Source organism: Pan paniscus, chromosome 3 (genome assembly GCF_029289425.2).
Source record: "Pan paniscus chromosome 3, NHGRI_mPanPan1-v2.0_pri, whole genome shotgun sequence".
Classification (NCBI taxonomy): Eukaryota; Metazoa; Chordata; class Mammalia; order Primates; family Hominidae; genus Pan; species Pan paniscus.
In genome coordinates, this window is record NC_073252.2 from 53,383,765 (window position 1) to 53,409,653 (window position 25,889).

Consider the following 25,889-nt stretch of genomic DNA (forward strand, 5'->3'; position numbering starts at 1 on the left):
CATCCAGACACATACACATACACACACACACACACACACACCCTAGACTCTGCCTAAGCTTCTTACAACTTAGCTGCAACCCCAGGAGCTAGAGGGGATCCTGAATTGGCTGATACTAAGTTTCTGTCTCCCAGCTGAATGAGGTCTCAAAATAGACATTATGGTCAGTTTTTTTTTTTTTAAAGAAACAGTTACATTTCTCCCTTAATTTTGTCTGTGGTTCAATATTTGTACCCAGCAAACATGCTAAGTGTTCAATACTATGCCTGGCGCATGAGAGCTGAAAATAGTGGCTATGATAATTTTGATAAATAGTTCTATGTGTTGGTAGCAAACAGAGGAGAGGATATTTATGTCAGGGAAGGATGCACAGGACATGCTTGGGAGAGGTTCTGAAGGATGTGCATGAACTTGCTAACTAAGAGGAGGGGAGGAATAGTTCAGGGCAGAAAGTTTGAAGATCTCAAAGCATCAAACAGCACAGGCCAGTTGTGGAACTGCAAGTGACATCACTAGGGCATGGGCAGGTGGCAGTTGATATAGATGGAGAGGCAGATGATGGAAGATAATGGCCCTTTAGGCCATCTTCAAGATCTATACTTTATATTGTAGGCAAAGAGAAATCACTAAAACTTTTATACCAGTGTCATGATCAGATCTGCACTGTTCAAGAAGTCATGCTGACAGCATGGGGAGGATATTGAATGGGAGGTGCCGGCCTCATTGATTTTGATCATAATGACTTTGCCACCAAGGTGGAATCCCATTTCAGTTGAGACAGCATTGCATCATGGAATTAATGGTTAAAAGTGTAGTCTCTGAAGCAGAATAGGTAAATTTGAGTCCTGGCTGCAGCGCTTATGATGTGATCTTATGATGACCACTTACCCCATGAAGCAGTTTCTCACCTATAAAATGGTAGCTAAACATTGAATCTGAATCATAGAGTTGCTGAAGTTCTAGATGTAATACTTTATATGAAGCACTTAGGATAGTCCCTGCTATAAAGGAAGTGCTTATTGAATTTTAGCTCTTATTAATCAGGCAGCACTTAACATGTATAGGGGTGAGTGATGATTACGTGGGAGAAATAGGGTAATGTCTTTCACTTATGGTATTTATTTAAATTTTGGTCCCCAAGCAAAATTTCAGAGAAGAAAATCCACTTTGTAAATTCACTTGTAAAAGGTATAGGTCGGGCCAGGTACAGTGGCTTACGCCTGCAATCCCAGCACTTTGGGAGGCCGAGGCGGGCAGATTGTGAGGTCAGGAAATCAAGACCATCCTGGCTAACACAGTGAAACCCCGTGTCTACTAAAATACAAAAAATTAGCCGGGCATGGTGGTGGGCGCCTGCAGTCCCAGCTACTCGGTAGGCTGAGGCAGGAGAATGGCGTGAACCCAGGAGGCGGAGCTTGCAGTGAGAAGAGATTGCGCCACTGTACTCCAGTCTGGGCAACAGAGCAAGACTCCGTCTCAAAAAAAAAAAAAAAGGTATAGGTCAAGCTGCAATCCAAACAACAAAACCTCACCAGCTTAAAACTGATTCTGGTTGTTTGTGCTGGAGAAAGTGTTTTTCCTTTTCAACCTTGAAGCTCTCAACAGGGTTGATGTGAATTACTAACAGCTGCCACATCCTGTTAGTGGCAACAACCTTCTGGAAGAAAGTGAAGTGTGCTTGGTATGTGAAGGGCATTTGACTCTTTGAAAAAGACATGTGATCTAGGTGACAATGAATACTGATGGCCCAGAATCCTGAAAGGTAAAACTCCACAAGTGACAGGTCCTTAACAGCATGGGTTCAACTGGAGTGCATTCAAATACTGGTAGGTCCTTGTCACCGAGGAGAATGTGCCTGGGGAGCGTGGGGAGGTGGTTATGTGCAGGATGGACAGGCTGAGCTGGATGGCATTCAGAACCTAACCTTTGCCTGAGCAGAAGTGAGAATATTATTTTCTGTTGAGACAAGTGAGTATTTTAATTGATGATGTCCAAAAAGCACAAGACTTGAGGACTGAATCTTTTCTGGGGCATAATCCCATATGTTCTAATGGAAGCTTTTTTTTTTCTTCTAGAAAAATATTCATGTTTTAACGACATAGATGAAGATAAGTAAAGGCTTGGGGGAGCTATGAGGAAGGGGAAGCATAGAAGATTTAAGCATGGAATTTGGTACAGTTCCTATCCTTGGCTTACAATTTGTATTTTAACAAATACTGCTTCCCTGTCTGAGAAGCTGCCTGATGACTGGGTGGGGAAAAAGAGCCAGGGAAACAGTGTAGGAGATAACGAGATGAAAAGGAAGAAAGACTAGGCCAAGAGTAGACCTGGGATGGAAGACACTAGCGTGCCTGGAGGGCAGTGGGTGGGGGATTTTAAGACTAGGTTGAGGTATCTGACTCTAATCTTATGTGATAAGTAAGGAGACAGGAGAACTACAAATAGAGAAAGGTGACACTGTCATAAACTGGCATGCAAGTTGAACAAATGACTTGTAGAAATCTGTTTTAATGGCTGGTAGAATCATGTTTTTCCATTGCTACAAACTTATCACTTATTTATTGTTAAGAGCAGCTTCGCTGACCAAGAGAATCATCAAATACACCAATGATTTCTTCATAACAATAAAAAACATCAACAACAAAACTAAAATTACTTTTAAAAAAAATTGCTCGGCTGGGTGCGGTGGCTCACGCCTGTAATCCCAGCATTTTGGGAGGCCGAGGCAGGCGGATCACCTGAGGTCAGGAGTTTGAGACCAGTCTGGCCAACATGGTGAAACCCCGTCTCTACTTAAAATACAAAAAATTAGCCGGGCATGGTGGCAGGCACCTGTAATCCCAGCTACTCGGGAGGCTGAGGCAGGAGAATTGCTTGAACCTGGGAGGCGGAGGTTGCTGTGAGCCAGGATCGCACCATTGCACTCCAGCCTGAGGAACAAAAGCAAGACTTCGTCTCAAAAAAAAAATAAAAAATAAAATTGCTTATTGATTTGGCACTTCATGTCTTTGCGTCGTATCAGAATTTTGGGCCTTTCAATTTTATTCATAGCATCAAAACACCCATCCGAATGACTCAGTTGTCTTCTTAAGAGTTTGGTATATAAAGTCTTGACTACATATAAATATTTAAAGGTCATCAACATTGCCATACACTGCTTTAAGAAAACCCAAAGTGCTATGAAAAATAAACTTCAAGAGATAAAAGCAAGAAAAGTTGCTAGGGTAAAACTAATTGGGGTTCCTGAAATGCAAATGACTTCCTTTGATGATTTACTCCTACTGAGGTCCAGACAATATGATATTGAATGTCCACAAATTTTCTAAAAGGGGCTAAGTCTTATTTGGTGCTCTATGTCAACAAAAAAACCCTTATCTTTACTTGTAAACCTTAATGTTTATGTTTGAAAAGAAAAATTTTCCATTAGCTAGTTGGCAGTTTCACTGGACTTGAAGTGCTGGCCTCCTTGGCTCTCAAAGGAAAAACAGAAATTAAATGTAGCTCCTGTTTACTTTTTTTGGCAGTCTCACTTTAATTGTTGACTTAAAAAAGCTAATTCACCTCTCTTATTCTTTAAAAACCTACAAACAATGTGCTTCTAAGAGGGATTCTAGCCAGTAACCACCATGATAACTCTTCAGAGTACTTAATTTTCTAGGATCTCTTTCATTTGCCTCAAATCACACATTTTATTTTAGACTTTCACAAGCAGATTCAAGCAAGAGGAAAATTTTTCTTGATTTTCCAGTTTATTTGCTTTTAAGTACAACTTTCTCCCCGTAGGTGTTCAGGAAACTGTTCTACTCCAAGCCGGGTGTGAGTATTATGCCACATACTTTAGCGCTCTTGCCTAGAAACGAGAAGATAAGATGGGGGAAAAATATACTTTTAAAATTCTTATGGTCGGCACATTTGGGCGGTGTCCAACATGTGCTTGTATTGGTCAAAGACAAGAAGATAACAGAGTCCTGAGCAGATTCTAGCAGGCTCTTGGCTGCCATTTCTTGATGGTAGACCAAAAATCATGGCAATACAGACAGACGCACTTGCCCACAAAGAGTTGCGCCATTGTCTATTGGTAAGAGAAGCAGCCACCATGTATTTTGTGCCGCCTGGTCATTCACCTCGCCTGGTTATTTATATACTTTTTTTTTCTAATTTTTACAATAATACCTTCAGGTAGCTATTATCAGTCCTGTTTTATAGAAGAGAAAACGAAGTTCAGCTTTTAAGTAACTTCCCAAGGTCCAACAGTAAAGAAGGGAGAGAATGAAGACTCAGAGAAGTCTGCCCAACCCCAAAGCCCATGCTTTTCTCTCACACCACCCTGGATAACCAAGATGTGCTGTAGGTTAAACTATTTTAATAAGAGGACAAAGTTTGCTATCTCCTAGAAGGTAAAGGAAAGCGGACACATTCATTCTGTACAGGCAAATACTTTATTCCTATTCAGGGCACTAAGAAAAACCAAGCTACTTATAAACCCTTTTTACTTCGTAAGTCTAATGGGGGATGGACAAAGCCCCAGATGTCTCTAGAATGATTTTTCCTCAGTAAATGGGAATTTATTCAAATTTTCCTTAAAGATTGTACCTTTTCACATAACTTTGCCTGATTTCATCCTAACTGGCTAAGGTATAACGGTCAGAGTTTTTCTTTTTTCTTTTTCTTTTTCTTTTTCTTTTTTTTTTTTTTTTGTGAGACGGAGTCTCTCTCTGTCTCCCAGGCTGGAGTGCAGTGGCGCCATCTCGGCTCACTGCAAGCTCCGCCTCCCGGGTTCACGCCATTCTCCTGCCTCAGCCTCCCGAGTAGCTGGGACTACAGGCGCCGGCCATCATGTCCGGCTAATTTTTTGTATTTTTAGTAGAGGCAGGGTTTCACTGTGTTAGCCAGGATGGTCTCGCTCTCCAAGGGTCAGAGTTTTTCTAACGACCTTTAATAAGTCGAATAATTACCATTTTACAAGCATGCCCTGGTTTCCCTCCTCCATTTTCCTTTGTCTGGGTTTCGATCCTTTCCTTAACGCCAATCTCTGCTATGGAAATTCTAGCCAACCTCCCAGGACCTGCAAAATATATTCCTTTCTCAATGAAATGCCTCTGATCCTCATCCAAAAGCAACTTCTCTCTCTTCTACGTGTTCAAAACTGCATCATTCAATCATCTACTATAGCCTTTATCACGTTTTAACTTTAATAAAGCTATTGATAGCATTAAAACAAAAATCTTCCTCCTAGATGAAAAGTGTTTTAGGAGCAGGGATTCTGCCTCATTCATCTCTGATGCCACATGGTGAATAGCACACACAGATATGGTTGAATTCATGTTCCTAAAACACTAGACACATGCCCACCATCTCATTTTTATAAGGCTAGGCTATCCTCCTTGTCCCCCTTCGTTTTTGTAAGTCCCATTCTTCCAAGATCTTTTCTCAGTTGCTCCAGCCATTTTTTCCCTGAATTTATGAACCAAATTTTTGGTACTTGTCGTAAAACTGCTGAGAAGCATATGCGTATGCCCTGTATTCCCAACGAGATCTACTCCTGGAGCTAATTTATCTGAATATTATTCTTGCTACTGACAACAACTTCCATTTATTGATCAGTGTCTCAGGAAGTCTGCTGAGTGCTTTATTTTCCTTATCCTGTTTAATCCCTTGAATAACTTTAGGGTCCCCTGACTTTGTTCCTCAGGCTGTATCAGCTCTCAGCCTTCTCTGCTATCATCTATCTACTTACCTACCTAACTATCCATCCTCTAACTACGTATCTAATGATTGATTGATGACAGGGTCTCACTCTGTCACCCAGGCTGGATTACAGTGGCATGATCGCAGCTCACTGCAGCCTCAAAGGGATCCCTGGGCTTAAGGGATTCTTCTGCCTCAGACTCCTGAGTAAGTGAGACTACAGGCACACATCATCATGACCAGATTATCTTTAAATTTTTTATAAAAATGGGGCCTCTATGTTGCCTAGGCTGGTCTTGAACTCCTGGCCTCAAGTGATTCTCCCATCTTGGCCTTCCAAAGTGCTGGGATTATGGGCATCAGCCATCACGCCTGGCCTCTACTTATAATATACTCCAGGATTTTGACAACTAGACAGTAAGATTCTTGGGGAAGGGACTACATCTTTCTTACTCTTCTGGGTACCTACAGTGTCTAGTACAAGGCATGGTAGATAATAGATCTCCAATAAACATTCCTTTGGAGTTTTCAAACTACTGAGATCACAAAACAAATAATGCTTTGAAAACTGTTTTTAGAAATACCAGTGGTACTTCAATATCATGAATTAATGAGTGAGAACCCTGCTTCTGTCAGTATGGTAGTTGCCAGGTTAAGAATTCTGCTTTTTGTCCCCTTATCCAGCGTGAGATCCCTGTTCTTCATAAATGGGTGTGTTTTCACCGGTGCTAATAAGCATCTGGACTTTGAGCTTCCCTCCCACTCCCTACACACACCCCACCTTGTTTATCTCTGGTCTATGTTCATATTCATGTCTGAAGGGAACATTGGTCTCTTCCTCATGTGTAGGAATGAATAAATCTGACAGAACCTAAAAGCATACCCAGAGGAAACTGTCTAAGCCCATTATTGATATCCCTCGTTTTCTTATTAACTAACTGCCAGATTTCAGAAAACTGGAGCCAACCCAAGAAGGACCCCTGGCAGCCGGTATGAACCCTAAGACCAGAGACTAGTATGCCACAGTTGCTGAGGAGTGGGGGTAATGGGGAGGATGAGTGGGGAGAAGGTAAGAAATGGCTTCTAGAAACTTGACATGGCCGGGTGTGGTGGCTCACGCCTGTAATCCCAGCACTTTGGGAGGCCGAGGCAGGCAGATCACTTGAGCCCAGAAGTTCAAGACCAGCCTGGGCAACATGGAGAAACCCTGGCTCTACAAAAAATGCAAAAATTAGCGGGGCATGGTGATGTGTGCCTGTAGTCCCAGCTACTTGGGAGGCTGAGGTGGGAGGATCACTTGAGCCTGGGGAGGCAGCGGTTGCAGTGAGCTGAGATTGTGGCAGCCTGGGCAATGGAGCAAGACCTTGTGTTAAAACAAAAACAAAAAAAGGAAGGAAGGAAGGAAGGAAAGAAAGAAAGAGAAAAGAAAGAGAAAGAGAGAGAAGAAAATAAATTTGACATATGATCTAGGAAAAAAGGATTATTCTGCTTCCTGCTATTGGAGGACAACTCAGCCTCGATCCTCACGTTATGAGGAGTAAGAGAGGTGGCTAAAGGTTCAAGGATGTGAATGAGTTCCTCTCTCACCTACCTGAAAATGTGTAGGAGAGAAGAAAAGATAAATAACCTGTAGAAATATAGGAACACTGTTCATAGAAAACAGGTATCTCTTATATTAAAAATACTTTAAAATTTTGACTTCTCGACATATGAATTGATGAAAACATTATACAGAATCAGAAAAGTCCAACTTTTTAACTCTAATTTAAAAACAACAGTAAGGCTGGGCATGGTGGCTCATGCCTGTAATCCTAGCACTTTGGGAAGTAGAGGTGGGAGGATCGCTTGAGGCCAGGAGTTCCAGACCAGCCTGGTCAACATAGCAAGACCCCTGTCTCTACAAAAGAAAAAAAAAGTAGTTGGGTGTGGTGGCACATACCTGTAATCCTAGCTACTTGGGAGTCTGAGGCAGGAGGATCACTTGACCCCAGGAGTTCAATGTTACAGTGAGCTACGATTGCGCCACTGCACTCTAGCTTAGGCAACAAAGTGAAACCCTGTCTCAAAATAAACAAATAAATAAATATTTTAAAAACACAACAGTAAAGTGGGGACACGGGGGTTGTTTAATGGATATAGAGTTTCAGTTTTGCAAGATGAAAAAGTTCAGGAGATCTGTTGTACCACAATGTGAATATACTTAATACTCCTGAATTGCACGCTTATAAGTGGTGAAGGTGGTAAATTTTATGTTATGTATTTTTCATCACAATTAAAAATTTTTTTTAACAAAAACACAGTAAAGAACAAGTATGAAAAAGAAGAAAATAGCCTAATTCATTCTGAAGAGGAAAATACACTATTGCTCAATTTGGCTGCTATTTAAACCCCACCCCACTCCTCCACCCTTGGCTTTTTTCTCTCAGCAAGCTGCCTAGCAATTAATCTTAAACATCCTTTCTCTTTATGTAGACAAAAAGGACAAAAAATAGAAAAATATAAGACTTTACAGAAACAGAGAGGAGAACTGTGGATCTTCTTCAGAAAAAAAAAATCTTTCTTTCTAAACCATTGGCCAATAAGATTATTTTTAAAATTACCTTGGTATAATATATAATGGCAAAAGAAGCTTTTGAAGACCCAAATAAGACTATATTAAGTCCCTAATCACACAGTGTGATTCCAACTCAAGTCTGATAGAGATTCATAGAGCTAACCGTTGAAGACAGTCATGGCGACAGGCAAAATGAGAAGCTTAAGGAACCCAACTCAATACTTATTACCTGGGCTACCTACCCACCCTCACCCCATCCCACTTTTTCTTTCTTATCCAGTGGGGAGGCTAAGCTGTTTATATTGACTGATTTAATTTGGGAAGGGACTTTTCAAAAAATCTGGCCTAGTTTTGAGTTTGTTTTTGAAATGGGTGTTTCTTGATCAAAGCGACAAACAGCAAATGTTGTTTTGATGTATGCTCCCTTTAGTTTGGAAATTTGTAGGGAAGAGAACTTTTTTAAGGGCAATGAGGCAGAATCCCCTTAATGCAAGTAATATTTTTTCACCAAATTAAAATGCATGTATCTGGCTGGGCATGAGCCACCATACCCTGTAATCCCAGCACTTTGGGAGGCCGAGGCAGGCGGATCACGAGGTCAGGAGATGAGACCATCCTGGCTAACACGGTGAAACCCTGTCTCTACTAAAAATACAAAAAATTAGCCGGGTGTGGTGGCGGGCGCCTGTAGTCCCAACTACTCGGGAGGTTGAGGCAGGAGAATGGTGTGAACCCGGGAGGCGGAGCTAGCAGTGAGCTGAGATCGCGCCACTGCACTCTAGCCTGGGTGACAGAGCGAGATTCAGTCTAAAAAAAAAAAAAAAAAAAAGCATGTATCCTTTACAAAATGGTGACATATTAGTAGCTTTTCTTTGGGGAGTAACTAAGTTTCAAGTCAACTTGTCACATAGTTTGAGCTTACTGTCCCTATCAAAAGAAGCTGGTGAGCAGAGAGAAACGGTATTCTTTCTTTCTTTTTTTTTTTTTGGTCCCTAATTTGAAGTAACAGAGTAAGTTCCAGTAAAAAGAATTTAATTAAAACATTTAAGATATATGCCTGCTGAAGCAATATCCTCAATGCCAACAATAGGGATAGAATTATTCTCTGGTTTTCTTTTCTCTCCGAAAATATTACCTTAGTTTCTTTTAACCAAATGACCTTAGCACTTTGTATGCATATCACTTCATTGTTAATCTCATTTACAGAATTAGAACGGAAAATCTTGCTATGTTCATTTTTTTTAGAGGGATAAATCATCTTGACTTTCTTTCTCACTGTGTCCTTCATGGAAATTGTATATAAAGCTCCTGTTTCCTAACTCTGAAAAACACCCTTTCCCTTAAATGTGGGGGCCATGGTATCACATAAGTAACAAAAGTCAATATATGTTGAGTATCCCTAATCCAAAAATCTGAAATCCAAACTGCCCCAAGATCTGAAACTTTTTGAGCACTGACGTGATGCCCAAAGGAAATCTTCACTGGAGCACTGTGGATTTTGGATTTTTGGATTAGGGATACTCAGCTGGTAAATATATAATGCAAAAATATCAAAATCCAAAAAAAATTTTTAAAAATCTGAAATCCAAAACACTTCTGGTTCCAAGCATGTAGGATAAGAGATACTTAACCTGTATCGGCTCAACCTGTCTCTCTCTAGATGTTTCTTTCTGGGTGTTCATTCACCTAACGTGTTTTATTAACATGTTTTATTGTGCATCTCTTTTCCATGGGAACTGTGTGATGAAATCTGTCTGGTAGGCTGGGGAACTATAGGAAGGCCCCCTAAACTGGAACTGAGGGATTGCAAAAGGATTCTAAACAGAGATATAGAGATTAAATGGGAGTTAGGTTAGCAAAGAGAATGAAGAGGGCTGGCAGACCCAGGAAAGGGAAGATGCCAGTATGGATGGAGGAGAGCACAAAGGAGGAAGTGGCTACAGCTGGCACACACAGCCTGGGCACAAAGGCCCGGCCGGCTCCAGATACACAGCTACAGTCAAGTCCTGGTTAGGAGTTTGAAGTTTATCCAAAAGGCAACTGGAAGCCATTGGAAGTTTTTAAGCAGAGGGACAGGATCAGATCTGCATTCTTGAAGGATCACTATGGTTGTAGTGGACACTGATGGAGTGGGGCAAGGCCAGAGGTAGGGAGAACAGTTAGGGCACAGTAGTGGGAGTACACCTGGAGGTGATGCTGGCCCGTCTATTGCCAACATGTAAGCTCCATGAGGCCAGGGGCCTGCTTGGTTTGTTTACTATACCTCAAGCATCTAGGAAAGTGGCTGGCACATAGTAGGTGGTCAAATGTTTGTTGAACAAACAAATAAATAGGCTAAACTAGGGTAATAGCAGAGGGGATTAAAAGAGAGGTGAGGATAGGGAGACAAATTAGAAAGTGGAGTGGATAGGTCTTGTTAATCTTTCTTGAACTCTTTTATTTTTATTTATTTGTTTGTTTTTGAAACAGGGTCTTACTCTGCACCCAGCCTGGGGTGCAGTGGCATGATCTCAGCTCACTGTGACCTCCCAGGCTCAAGTGATCCTCCCACTTCAATCTCCCAAGTATCTGAGACCACAGGCATGCACCACCATGCCCGGCTAATTTTTGTATTTTTAGTAGAGAGAGGGTTTTGCCATATTGCCCAGGGTGGTCTAAGTTCCTGAGCTCAAGTGATCCACCCACCTTGGCCTCCCAAAGTGCTAGGATTACAGGCATGTGCCACTGCACCTAGCCAAAATCTCTTTCTTGATTTGTACAGTTATGCCCTTTGCTTTTCTTTCTATAATAAATCTGTTTGATTCAATATAAAATATCTAAGTTATTTTTCAAATAAAATGCCTTTTTTTAAAAAAAAAAAGTATACAATTCAATGATTTTTAGTAAATGGATAGAGTTTTGCAACCATCACTATAATCCAGGTTTAGGACATTTTCATCACCCCCAAAATTCCCTCATGCCCAATCCCTGCTCCCACCCACTAACCCAGGCATCACTGATCTCCTTTTTGTCTCTATAGATTTTCCTTTTCTAGATATTTCAAATAACTTGAATCACAATATGTAATCTTTTGTGTCTGGCTTCCTTTACTTAGCATAATGTTTTTGAGGTCCGTCCGTGTCGTAGCATGTTTCAATAGTTAATTCCTGTTTATTGTAGAATAGTATTCTATTGTATAGAAATACAACATTTCATTTATCCATTTACAAGTTGATGAACACTTGGATTATTCCCACATTTGGTCTATGATGAATAATTCTGCTTTGAACATTTGTGTAAAAGTCTTGGAGTGGACGGACAGAGGCCTTGTTAATTTTTATTAGATGTGGGAGGTTGTGAGATAAATGAAGGGGGCAAGGAAGATGCCCAGATTTCAAGCTTGGCAACTGATGAGTGATGATACCTAATTCACAGAAATGGGGAAGACTAGAAAGAGAGCAGTTTTGATGAGAAAGATTACCTCAGTCTGGGGCAAGTGCCTATGAGATATGGTGTGGGTGTGCCCAGCTGGCAGGTAGGCACATGGATGTGGAACCTTAGTTTCCTTAAAACATCTAACAAAGTTAGGCCCGTTTTTGAGCAGCATGTCCCATGTTTAAGATGCATTTCTCAGGCATAATAAAAGCAATTCTCTATGACTTAGGCTCACCTCTATATAAATCTGACCAAAGAGAAGTTCATGTAACATCCCACAGACTCGTTTTGGTTTGCACAACAATTATTATTATTATTTTTAATTTTAAGCAAAAAGTTTATTTAAACAAGATATGTGAAGAGAAAAGTATCTAGGATTCTTTTTTTTTTTTTTTTTTTTTTTTTTTTTTGAGACAGAGTTTTGCTCTGTAGCAGTGCAGTGGCCCGATCTCGGCTCACTGCAACCTCTACCTCCCGGGTTCAAGTGATTCTCCCACCTCAGCTTCCCAAGTAGCTGAGATTACAGGCACACCCAGCTAATTCTTTTTGAATTTTTAGTAGAGACAGGGTTTTACCATGTTGGCCAGGCTGGTTTTGAACTCCTGACCTCAAGTGATCTGCCTGCCTCGGCCTCCCAAACTGCTAGGATTACAGGTGTGAGCCACTGAGTCCAGCCATAGGATTACTTTTTTTGTTTGTTTTAGAGTAATTTATCCCTACTTAAAGACAGATTCCCCTACACGTAACAGCTACATACAAAAGAGTTATAAAACCGTCCTTGGTTTAACAAGGATAAATGAAAAACATTAAAATTCTCCAATTGAACAAGGTATACAAGGATTTTTATGTTGTTGTTTTGTTAAAACAGTAAAAGCAAAATAACTTACTAGAATAGAAAGATAAGAGCTGAGTGAGCATGCCACTAAAGGAGAAAGGGGGCATTTTCACACAATCAGTATTTTTCTCTATCCCATCTCCATGTGATGTCAATCAAAACATACCATTGGCTGTTTAGTTAAAAAAATGCAATATGCTTGTGCACATATACCAGTTACTTTATGTGCAATAAAGGAATGGGGAAGGGGGAAATTAAATAATAGAGAAAACTATACTGTAGTAGTCAGGATGTGGTAGAACCAAATTGCAGTTTTCTAATTGAGAATGTCATGTTGGTCTGAAAAGAAAACAGTCCTGGAGTAACGAAGCAGGTTCCCTTCTCAGTAGACACCTCCCCTCTGCTGTTGGAACACATCAATTGTATCTTCATCCTCTATTTCAAACTTTGCAGGTCTGTCTGTTTCATTGATTTGTTGCCTGTCAAATCGGAATCTCATCTGCCTCATTGACAATCCCTATCATTCACAATACGCTTTTATTAGTTTACTAAGTGATGTATGCCTCTTAGTTTTTTTCGTTTGTTTGTTTGTTTGTTTGAGACGGAGTTTTGCTCTTGTTGCCCCAGCTGGAGTGCAATGGCACAATCTCAGCCCACTGCAACCTCCGCCTCCTTGGTTCAAGCAATTCTCCTACCTCAGCCTCCTGAGTAGCTAGGATTACAAGCATGTGCCACTACGTCCGGCTAATTTTTGTTGTTGTTGTTGTATTTTTAGTAGAGACGGGGTTTCACCATTTTGGCCAGTCTGGTCTCGAACTCCTGACCTCAGGTGATCTGCCTGCCTCGGCCTCCCAAAGTGCTAGGATTACAGGTGTGAGCCACCGCGCCCGACATATGCCTTTTAATCAAACTGCACCACAGAACCATCCTGCCCCACCACCTTCAAACTAATATGATCGTTGTTCTCAGTCTTGACTCCTTCCTTGGGCTTTTCGCCGGCCATGGCGAGCGCCGGAGTCTCCTCAGCTGCCGCTTCATAGAAGAGGTACCAGGTCCTCACCGAAGGAGCACACAAGCAGCACCAGGAGCTGCAGGAGGAGGCTGCAGCGATGGACGAGGGAGAGGGGGCGTGACATTATGTGCTCCCTCCCCGCACCCTGCGTGCACCTGCAGAACAACTTTTTTTTTTTTTTTTTTTTTTTTTTTTTTTGAGAGAGAGTCTCCTTCTGTCGCCCAGGCTGGAGTGCAGTGGCGCACTTTGGCTCACTGCAACCTCTGCCTCCCAGGTTCAAGCAATTCTCCTGCTTCAGCCTCCCCAGTAGCTAGGACTACAGGCGGGCGCCACCACGCCCAGCTCATTTTTTTGTGTTTTAGTAGAGGCGGGGTTTCAGCTTGTGGCCAGGAAGGTCTCGATCTCCTGACCTCATGATCCGCCCGCCTCAGCCTCCCAAAGTGCTGGGATTACAGGCATGAGCCACCGCGCCCAGCCAACAATTTTAATAACATCTTCTATTTGCTTGGCATTTCCCCTTTAAACAAATTGTTCTAAAGAATACATAACAGACTGGGCATGATGGCTCATGCCTGTAATCCCAGTACTTTGGGAGGCTGAGGAGGAAGGATTGCTTGAGCCCATGAGTTGAAGACCAGCAACAGAGTGAGACCTTGTTTCTACAAAAAATAATTTAAAAATTAGCTGGGTATGATGGCACATGCCTGTAGTCCCGGCTACTTGGGGCTGAGGTGGGAGGATCGCCTGAGCCCTGGAGATTGAGGCTGCAGTAAGCCGTGATCACATCACTGCATCCAGCATGGGTGACAGAGCGAGAACCTGTCTAAAAAAAAGGAAACAAAACAAAAGAAAAAACAGCCTACATAATGTAAAGTGAACCATCTTAACCACATGTAAGTGTACAGTCCAGGGGCATTAAGTATATTCATGCTGTTGTGCAACCATCACCAGCATTCATCTACAGAACTCTTTTACTCTTGTACTCAGAACTCTTTTACTCTTCAGTTTTACAAAGTTGTAAAACTGAAACTTTGTACGCACTAAACAATAATTGTCCAATCCTCCCATTCCCCAGCCCCTGCCAACCACCATTCTACATTCTGTTTCTATGAATTTGACTATTCTAGGTAACTTGTATAAGTGGAATTACACTGTATTTTTCCTTTTGTGACTGACTTACTTCACTTAGCATAACATTCCCAAAGTTCACCTATGCCATATTCTGTAACAGGATTTCATTCCTTTTTAAGGCAGAATAATAGGCCATTGAATGTTTATACCACAGTTTGTTTATTTATTCTTCCCTCCATGGACACTTGGGTTGCCTCTACCCTTTGTCTACCATCAGTGATGCTGCTATGAACGTGGGTATGCAGATAGCTCTGAGTCCCTGCTTGCTCTGTATTTCCTTTTAAGAAATTAAGATATAAGAATTGAAAGATCTTTATCATACATCTTATAACATCTTCCCACATTCTCGTTTTGGTTTGCACTACAATTTTAATAACATCTATTTGCTTAGCATTTCCTCTTTTTAAAAAAATGTTGTAAAGACTACATAACAGGCCGGGCATGATCGCTTATGCCTGTAATCCCAGCACTTTGAGAGGCTGAGGAGGGAGGATCATTTAAGCCCACGAGTTCAAGATTAGATTAGCTAAGGCAACAGAGTGAGACTTTGTTTCTACAAAAAATAATTTAAAAATTAGTTGGGCATAATGGTGTATGCCTGTAGTCCCACCTACTCAGGGGACTGAGGTGGGAGGATCATTTGAGACCTGGAGGTAGAGGCTGCAGTGAGCCGTGATTACACCAGGCAGGCTGTAATCCACTGATGCATCTGAATAGAAGTAATCACATGAACAAGTCCAAGATTAAAACTGCAAAGCTCCAGCTGCAATGAGTGAGGCCAGAACTTTCTGCAGCTTTGCCACTGGGGTATCACTGGACTTTTCTTAAACACTAGACCGACAATGCAGAAAATTACTCTTTTTTAAAGGACTTTAGAGGTACCACCGTAAGTCAACAACACTTTAGGCCCAAATTTTCCTCATAAAATTTCCTTTTTTTCCCAGTAATCCATAGGGGTCCTAAAGGTGACCCAGCCTTGTTTGCTTTTGTGATAAAAGTGTTCAGCTGGAACGTCCTAATGCACTTAAAGATTTCTGTAGTATGCCAGGTCAGGTAGGTCAGCACTGATGCAGTGGAACTTACCAGGGCAGCGCTTATCAGGGAATGAAGGTATGGCGTGGGGTCAGGATGTCACGCCTGATGGCAGAGAGAAAGATTAGACACACACCAGCAAACAGGAGAGAGAGGTTTTGAATTTTATGCTACAAAAAAAGGATGCAAGCCAGGTCCTAGCTCCATCAACTTGAATCTGTTTCTCAAAACAACTCTTTTCCACAGATGAACACAACAGGCAGCTCATGGAAAATACCAGAACAGGGCAATGTTTCTATTCTATTGGGATCATGAGAGACAGATGAAAGTGCCAGGAATCAAGTTAATAAAATAGGTAAGCTTAAACAGCCACAAACATCACAAAACACCATTTTAATTATTGTAGATGTGACAAAAAGCAGCCAAATCCATAGAACAGTCCAGGACTCCAGGCAAAGCCTTGAATTTCACCACTGCTGGTGCAGGAAGTCCATATGGATCTGGGCTCTCTTCCAGATGACTGGTTCTTCTGACAGTCCAAGTCCAAAGAACTCTTGGAATGCCACAGCTTCCTGGTACACCTTCCCAGGTGCCCCACCCTCAACTGGTATTAAGGGTGGGTCAAGAAATCAAACACAAGCTATAAATGGCAGAGAGATAGGAGATTAAAAAAACCCCATGGATCCCAGCCAGGCCACATGGCATGAATGAGTACTTCATAGGTAAAGCTGCAGCCAAGTGGAGGTGGTTCCAAAGTTGGAGGCCTGAGGCAGAGGCTAACTGTACTCAAGTTCATCAGAAGTCCTGGTACTACTGTGTACACAAAAAACCCATCCTACCTATTTGTAGATGGTATTGGCAGCTGTGGAAACCCTGGTAAGAACTGTAAAATCCTTAGAACCCCTTTGAGGTGGGAATCCTTCCCTCCAAGTCAAGGTTGGAGGCACATCTGAATCACCTGGAAGCCTTTATTTTGTTAATATATATATTTTTGAGATGTGGTCTCACTGTGTTGCCCAGGCTGGTCTCAAACTCCTGGGCTCAAGTGATCTGCCCACCTTGGCCTACCAAAGTGCTAGGATTACAGGCAAAAGCCACTGTGCTCAACCACCTGGAAGCCTTTAAAACCAAGGCGCAACCAGAGGCTGTGGAAGAGGGAAATGGAGTTTTTAGTGTGTATAGAGTTTCAGTTTTGCAGGATAAAAAAGTTATCAAGCTCCATTGCACAATAACTTTGATAAACTTATTGAACTATACACTTAACATTATTGACCTATACACTTAAAACTGGTTAAGATGACAAATTTAATGTATGTGTGTATGTGTGTGTGTGTTTGCCACAATAAAACGATACAACAGTAACAAAAGCATAAAGACCCAGAGGCCCAGGACCAACCTCAAACCAACTGAATCAGAATTTCTGGGGATGAATGGCAGGCATCATCATCATCACGACTATTTTAATTGTAGCACAGGCATCATTATTTTTAAAAGCTGTCAAGATCATTGTCATGTGCAGCTAAGATTGAGAATCACAACTATTAATCAATGAAAGATTCTGGCTGCATAAACTCAAGAAGAATGATCAATTAACAACTGCCTGCATTAATTTCATATGGCTACACAGATGTTCTCCAAAGAAGTTAGGTTCAGTAAGCCCTTTAGATGAGAAAGTGGCTTTTCTAGGCAAACTCTTTGACTTCACAAATATCAGATGTTTTATTCACTGAAAGTCAGAACTTTCTGAGGAGTAAGCTAGCACATAAGGAAAGGGATACTTTTTGAAATTACATGAATGCTGACAGCCAGGAGGATCCCATGTGGTAACTGACTATGGGCCTACAGAGAAAGTATTCTTTCAATGAAGCCAGACTTACAGCCAGCAAGTAGTTCACCCACTTTGAAAATCTGGTTTATTATTTTCAACTGCCAGGAAATGAGAGCCAAACATACTTGGTATATATAGGCCAGATAAGAAATTGTTTGAATAGTCAGACAAGGTGTCTCAGAACTGCAGCTTGGGGTGAGGCAGGTGTCATGACTCAAGTTCCTACAGAGACCAAGAGGGTAAATGGGGAAAGTGAACCAGTTGGAACTGTGGCCACTGAAGGCCTCGTGTCCTGTTTAAAGGACCACTCTAACCCAACTGTTACACTGCAGAAAGTGGGTCCACTGTTACCTGAGTTCCCAACTTTTCAGAAAAATCCTGGACATCTGGATGTTTATGTAAAGTTTTCCAAGTTTTAAATATTGGAAATTAATCCAATTAAAAACCAAAGCTGTGCGCAGCAGTGTGCACCTATAATCCCAACTACCCAGGAGGCTGAGGGAGGAAGATCACTTTAGCCCAGGAGTTCAGCCTGAGCAACATAGTGAGGCTCCATCTCTAAATCAACAAGAACAACAATCTATGGGCCAAACAAAGCACAGCTTCACGAGAGATTGGGCTTCTTTGCTGCTGGTTATTACCTCTGGTGTATAGCGACAGGGAGACCTGGATTCTAGCCTTGACTTAGCAAGTTGTGTAGCTTCACAACCAACTTCTCTGGAATCTATCTTGAAAAATAAAAGGCTTATGAGAGTATCTTGAATGCCAGGCCTATGATTACTTATTCTCTATTAGGGAAAAATGCAGGGTCCCCGGATTGAGTGAGATTTCAAACACACAACCGAGAAATCCTAAGATCTTAACACCTAGGCATGAACATGCCAGACCCAATGGCTCCTTCCCTACCCAGTTGGTTTCAAGCTGACAAAGTATAACTTTTCTTGGAATAGATTTAGCCAGTTTAAAAATTTTGATTTGGAACTATCTATGCATGATTTTCAATAAATGTTTTCTAGATTTCCAGAGACTTTTATGGTGATTTAAATTACCAAACCGCAAAGTCCCCTTATAGGATCAGACTCTGTCTAGAAGCAAGAAGTGATTAGAGTGTAGTAGACAATGTTCTAGGCTAGGAATCTAGAGACATGGCTCTCAGTAACCAACTCTGTGAATCTCTCTCTCTCCCTCTCTCCCTCCCTCTCCCTCTCCCTTCCTCTCCCTCTCCCTCTCCCTCTCTCTCTCCCTCTCCCTCAGATAGGGTCTTGCTTTGTTGCCCAGGCTGGAGCACACTGTCGCAATCACAGCCTACTGCAGCCTCGAACTCCTAGGCTCAAGCAATCTTCCTGCCTCAGCCTCTCAAGTAGCTCGAACCACAGGATTGCAATTATTGAACCTACAGTAGGCATGCTTCTTTAGAAGGAAAGTATATGTGGATTCTTAAGCAACTGGATAATGAAAAGTGATCCTGATTTTAGGACTTCATCATGGACTGCTATGGTAGGCAGGATTCTGAAGATGTCCCAAGATTCCTGTCCCCTAGTTATTCAAACATCGATTGTGAAGGGAAATTGCAGATGCAATTGAAGTCCCAAGTCAATGAATCTTAAGATACAGGAGATTATCCAGGTAGGTTTGGCCCAGGCAGGTGAGTCTTTTAAAAAGCAGAGTTTTTATTCTCTGCCTGGCAGTAGAAGAGGAAGGCAGAGAGATACAAAGCACGAGGGGGATTCAATGTGTCTTGCAGGCTTGAAGATGGGTGTGTGGGGTTCCATGTGAGAAGAAATGCAGGCTGCCTCTGGGAGCAGAGAGAGCAGCTCTGGGTGAGAGCCATTAAGGAAATGGGGACTTCATCCTACAACCACAAGAAACTGAATTCAAACAACAAGAAGAAGGAGCTGAATTCAACCAACAACAAGAAGGAACTTCGAAGTAGAATCCCCTAGAGCCTCCAGATAAGAGCCCAGCTCAGTCTACACCTTGATTTCAGCTTTGTGAGGTCTTAGGTAGAGAACCCAATGATGCCATGCACAGCCGTGACCTAGAGTATTGTGAGCTAATAAATAAGTGCTGCTTCAAGACACTTCGTTTGTAATAATTTCTTATGCAGCAATAGAAAACTAACACAACTGCCAGTACCACATGTTGGGAAGGTTATGGAACAAAATGGTACCACACTTTGGAAAATGGTATGGAAAATCAAACACACATCCACCTTATGAGGTAGCATTTTACTCTTAGGTATTTACCCAAGAAAAATGAAAACACATGTCTACAAAAATACTTGTACAGTAATATCTGTAGCAGCTTTATTCATAATAGCCCCAAACTAGACACAATCCAAATGTCCATCAGTAGGAGAATGGATAAACAATGAACTATTAATACAAGCAACAACACAGATAAAGTTCAGAAACCTTATATTGAGTGACAAATATCAACAAAAAAGAGTATATACTGTGTTATTTCATTTAACGAATTTCTAGGATAGAAAAAACTAATCTATGGTGAAATAAATCAGAACAGTAGGTGCCTGGAGGTGCAGAGCGGACTGGAAAGGGGCACAAAGAAACTTTATCTGGTGATAAAAATGGACTATATTTGCCAGGCGCAGTGGCTCACGCCTGTAATCCCACCCAGCGCTTTGGGAGGCCGAGGTGGGCGGATCATGAGGTCAGGAGATCGAGACCATCCTGGCTAACGTGGTGAAACCCCGTCTCTACTAAAAATACAAAAAAATTAGCCGGGCATGGTGGCGGGCGCCTGTATTCCCAGCTACTTGGTAGGCTGAGGCAGGAGAATGGCGTGAACCCAGGAGGTGGAGCTTGCGTGAGCCGAGATCGCGCCATTGCACTCCAGCCTGGGTGACAGAGCGAGACTCCGTCTCAAAAAAAAAAAAAAAAGAAAATGGATTATAGTTTGATAGGGATGTGGATTACACAAGTGAATACATTTGTCAGGATTCATGGAACTGGAATACTCAAGAGTCACACATTTTATATAAATTATCTCTCAATAAAAACATCATTAAAAACAAATTAAGCCAGGTACAGTGGCTCACACCTGTAATCCTAGCACTTTGGGAGGCTGAGGCAGGAGGATCACTTGAGGCCAGGAGTTCAAGACAAGCTTGGGTAACAGTGAGACCCTGTCTTTACAAAACATAAAAAATTAAGCCGGCATGGTGGTACATGCCGGTAGTCCCATTTACTCAGGAAGCTAGGGTGGGAGGATTACTTGAGACCAGTTCAGGGCTGCAGTGAGCTATGATTGTGCTCCTGCACTTCAGCCTGGGTGACAGAGTGAGACTGTGTCTCAAAAAACAAAATAACCACCCACAAATGAAAAAAAATGATTCATCAGGCCAGGCACAGTGGCTCATGTCTATAATCCCAGCACTTTGGGAGGCTGAGGCAGGTGGATTACCTGAGGTCAGGAGTTTGAGACCAGCCTGACCAACATGGTGAAACCCCGTCTCTACTAAAAATACAAAAATTAGCTGGGTGTAGTGGCAGGTGCCTGTAATCCCAGCTACTCGGGAGGCTGAGGCAGACGAATCATTTGAATCTGGGAGGCGGAGGTTGCAGTGAGCCAAGATTGCTCCACTGCACTCTAGCCCAGGCAACAGAGCAAGACTCCATCTCAAAAAAAGTTAATTAAAATAAATATAAAAAATAATGCAACCAATATGTGATAGACTAGTTATCGCTGAGGTGTTGATGACTCTCTCCTAGGGGTAGCTATTTAAAAACAGACAGGGTAAGAGTTAACTCAAATGAATGAGCCCCTCATAGAGGGATATGGGACCCTAAGCAGCTGGGTGAAAGATTTTTGGGCAGTGAGACCTCTAGAGAGGACCTCAAATCACTCTATGCACTTAATCAGATAGTCCTGCAAAGGGCTCCTTGTGGGTTTATTCTATGCCCAAGTGCAAATTGCTAAAAGATGAATGGTGAAGATGCTGATGGTGCTGGAGCTTCCCAAGCAAGAAGAGCTCTCGAGGGGGCTGGGGTGCACAGAGGCGGGTGGCAGTGCCCTGACGTGGGTGAGAGAGGTGCGTGTGAGGTGGGGAAGGGCAGTGAGCTTCACACTCTCAAGTCTGGTGGCCTCCGTGTGATACCCAGCATCTGAGCACAGCCTCTGGGAATACCCCTGCGCAGCTTCATTCTTGGTTTATTCAGCATATGCATGTTTTAGATGGGTTGCTTCAGTCAAAATGAACCCATCTTTTCTTGTTTTGTAAAAAAGTTTTCTCAGGCTGGGTGCGGTGGCTCACGCCTGTAATCCCAGCACTTTGGGAGGCCAAGAAGGGTGGATCACCTGATGTCAGGAGTTCAAGACCAGCTTGGCCAACATGGCAAAACCCCATCTCTACTAAAAATACAAAAATTAGCTGGGTGTGGTGGCGCACACCTGTGGTCCCAGCTACTTTGGAGACTGAGGCAGGAGAATCGCTTGAACCTGGGAGGCGGAGGTTGCAGTGAGCCAAGGTCATGCCACAGCACTTCAGCCTGGGCAACAGAGCGAGACTCTAGCTCATAAATAAATAAATAAATGCTTCTGAAAGCCCACAGCAACTTCACTGGATTTCTGATATATACTTTGGTGCTTGTTACATATACGTAAGAATTGCAAAGAGAGCCAACAACTGTAGGCTAAAATCTCAGTTTGTCTAACATATGGCTCTAAACCCAAATGACCAATATGAAAAGTAATGTTTTAAACTATGGGCTGTACTTTTTCCAAAGGAGCCCAGATGGCTAGATGGTGGGGGAGTAAAGAACTCAGTCATGGGGCCTGGCCTCTTGGCAAGGTGCCTGGGGTCTGCTGTTGGCTTCTGTCCTCAGAAAGTTCCACCTGCAAGTAGGGAGTGATCCATCCACTTGAGGCTGTCTAGTGAGGAAGAGTCCGTTCACATCGGGAAGTGCTTTGAGGGAGAAGAGAGGTGGCTGAAGGATGGGCCTTGAGTATTCACAATGAGGGTTCCAATGAGACAATTTAATCAGAGGGGACACCAGAACCAAGCTTTTCATGCTAGGGGACCAACCGAGAAGGAAGAATGGGATCTGAATGAGGTCCATTTTTAGATGAGCTTTTTTTTTTTTTTGGTTTGTTTAATCATAACAGTGTTTTGAAAAGGCTTTACCAGTGAGTCAGTGGTGGGTTTCGCTAAGTCCACCACAAATTAGTTACACATTCCCTAATTGTTTCCAAAAAAAGATTTACTATGAAATGACACAAAGTGCAATTGAATCCTTGGGTTTTGTTTTTGTGGGTGGTATGTATCTGATGTGTCAGTTTTGCAATCTGCTTGGTTTTGATATTGAAAAATGTTTGATGTTTTGGCTTCCAGTTGAATTGACACTATTCATCTGTTTATCCATCCAAAGGTACCTATGTTAGTCACTAGTTGGATCCTACCAAGCACACATGCGGGCATGTGCACACGCACACAAACACACACACACATACACACATGGGAGGGGGTTTGGAAGGGTAGCATCCTGCAGGAATGCTTGATGTAACATTTACCACACTATTATATATAGTTCACTGTTCCTGCTCTGTATTGCTCACTTGACAGTGAGGTTCTGGGTGGTATGAAACAGTTTGTCTAGTTTATCCTCCATTCTTAATGCTTAACAGAGTATCTGACACATACTAGGCAAAAATAAATATTTTTAGTCTTGCTATTTCCTGTTATGTTCTTTATGGAGATGGAAACCAGCAATGTAAATCTTTTTCTACTTAAAGATACTGACTCATTGTTCAATCTCTCACATCCAGCCACATAGCCTTTCCTTTGATTTTCCATTTTTAGAACCTCCCCTGAGGGCTCTTCCAGAAATGAAGCAGGAATTTCTGTAATGATTTCATTAATTCCAACTAAGGCAGCAAACATAAGTCACCAAGGCTTGAGGTTTGAAACCCTGTAATTTGGTGTTCAGCTTCACATCCTCACAGTCGGTGGATGCTAAGCCGATCTGATCTATGCTTTCCTAATTTTCACAATTGTTGTGGGATTGTGGGAAGTTATTATAAAATGCATGGAAGAGCACTTTGGTAACTACAAAGCAGGTATTGCTATCGACTTCATTTTATCAATGTGGAAAAGTCCAGAGGCAAAGTGATTTGCCCTGGCTTATGCTGGAGCCCAAACCAATGGTTTCCCAACAGCCCAATGAACGTGCTGAACTCCATGGAGAGGACCAGTTCCAGGACTGTCTCCACTTGACCAGAAGGGAACACCCAGCTGGCACTGATCTTAGAATATGTATCCTTGGGAAGGGTCCTGAAACCAGCCCAGTCTACAGGGGACCAGGTGTTGATCACTAGCTTGTCTTACTTGGGCCCGGAGACAGTTTGTTCTCTTTGTATCTTTATATCAGAAAATCCAACAGTCACAGAGCAGAGAAGCAGGTTTCTTCTATAATTAGCATAACAGGCCAATGGATGTCACTGTTGCACCACAGAAACAGAATCTAAACTCCAAGGGGACCCCCCCACCCGCAAACAGCAGCACCCTCACTATTTGGGAACATTAGGAGAGCAGAGCACACTTTGAACCAAAAGAAAGCAATTATAAATGAGTAACAGATATTCCATTTAAAAATGTTAGCGCTAGTAATGAGCAGGCATATTCAGGGACAAGTTAAGGCAAATAGCTTTGAACATCATGAATGGCTATAAATGAGTGTATATGTCATTTACCAGGAGGAAAAGTCACAAAATGAATCAAACCAAGTCTTTTGACTTCAAATACTGTGTTTGTTTCACTCTGCCTCTCACAATGTTCAAAATTATTTTAGAAAATACGTTGATACTTAGATTAAGACTTCTCACCATCTATCAATGGCCTTACATAAATGTTTTGGAAAGAACTTAATCCTCAACCTAGTATAATGATCAAATGAATATGTGTGCGTATATATATATAGAGAGAGAGATAGAGAGAGAGAGAGAGAGAGAGTTTCGCTCTTGTTGCCCAGGCTGGAGTGCAATGGCATGATCTCAGCTCACTGCAACCTTCATCTCTTGGGTTCAAGCAATTCTCCTGCCTCAGCCCTCCGAGTAGCTGAGATTACAGGCACCTGCCACCACGCCCATCTAATTTTTTGTATTTTTAGTAGAGACGGTGGTTTCACTATGTTGGCCAGGCTGGTCTCGAACTCCTGACCTCAGGTGATCCACCCACCTCAGCCTCCCAAAGTGCTGGGATTACAGGCATGAGCAACCGTGCCTGGTGAATATGTGTATTTATTCAGCACCTACTTTCTGCCAGGAACTATGTTTGATTTTTCACAACTCTTGAAGGTAAGATGATTATTTCCATTTTTCATGTGGGTTCAGCAAGAGTAAGTAATGTTTCCATTATGCAGCTGGTAAGAGACAGACATTGGTACAGATCCATGTCTACTGGCCTGCAAATTAGGATGTGCTCCTATTCAGTTCAAGCCTTCTTTGACATCCAAATCCCACTGCGTGTGCCTTATTGGAAATACTACAATAAATGCAAACCATCTCTGCTCCCAAAGAAATGTTAAGGTCTTTCACTGACAATTATATTACAGTCGAGTAAGAAGGGCTTTTTCCAGGTGCCATGCAACTCAGTGAGGGTTAGAAAGGGCCTATGACACTGAGATATAAAGAGTGAATAAAATCCAGCAGGCAAAGAAAAATGTAGTCCAAGGGCATTTAACGTGGAGGAATATCCAGTGTCTAGGTAAGAAGTGGAGAAATATTATAAATACCTGTAATTTAAATTCAGAGAAGATTTTTTAAAGGAACAATCTGTTTCTTTTAAATTGGACTGGGTGTGAGCTGTTACTATTAATAACCTACTGCCCAGCAGTAATTCCTAAGAGGAACCGTAGTACGAGACTCTGCTTACATACTATGGGATGGAAAGTCAAGCCTTGTCTTGGGAATGGTGAGGGGCTCTGGTACCACAAATACACCAAAAATACTTCCATGAGTTTCCTTATAGTTGGAAATGAAGCAGGAGCAGCAGGAATAAGAAATGAGGAACTCCCTGCCAGCTCTCCTGGCGCCCTCACCATGCCTGAGTCCCTGACTCCAGACCAAGGAATCTCTGATACAGCAGGGTAAGAATGGGCCACAGCAGAACGGTCTCCACGAGTCTCTAATTTCATGAATACAAAACTGTGACTGTCTCTCTATTTTCCGGTCTAGTATAAAACCTCACATGCACAGATAACAGATGTAAGCAGCTATGTAACTGGGTACTGGGAATCCTTTTCCATCCAGGTCCAGAACTGACTCCCCCAGCAGAGAGAAGGAAGGTGATCCTGAGAGATAAATACCAGTGACATCCCCTGGCAATTCCTATGGCCTTTGGAGCCATCACAGGTCACAGGCTATAATCATTCTTGAAATT

The 25,889-nt window shown here is 42.2% G+C and overlaps 1 protein-coding gene and 1 pseudogene across 2 annotated transcripts in view; both read right to left on the reverse strand.

The window, feature by feature from the left end:
* Positions 1 to 25,889, reverse strand: part of SHROOM3 (shroom family member 3) — a 358,512-nt gene that overhangs the window by 98,201 nt on the left and 234,422 nt on the right. The gene's annotated exons all lie outside the window — the stretch shown is intronic.
* On the reverse strand, positions 11,244 to 15,022 carry LOC134730270 (small ubiquitin-related modifier 2-like; annotated as a pseudogene).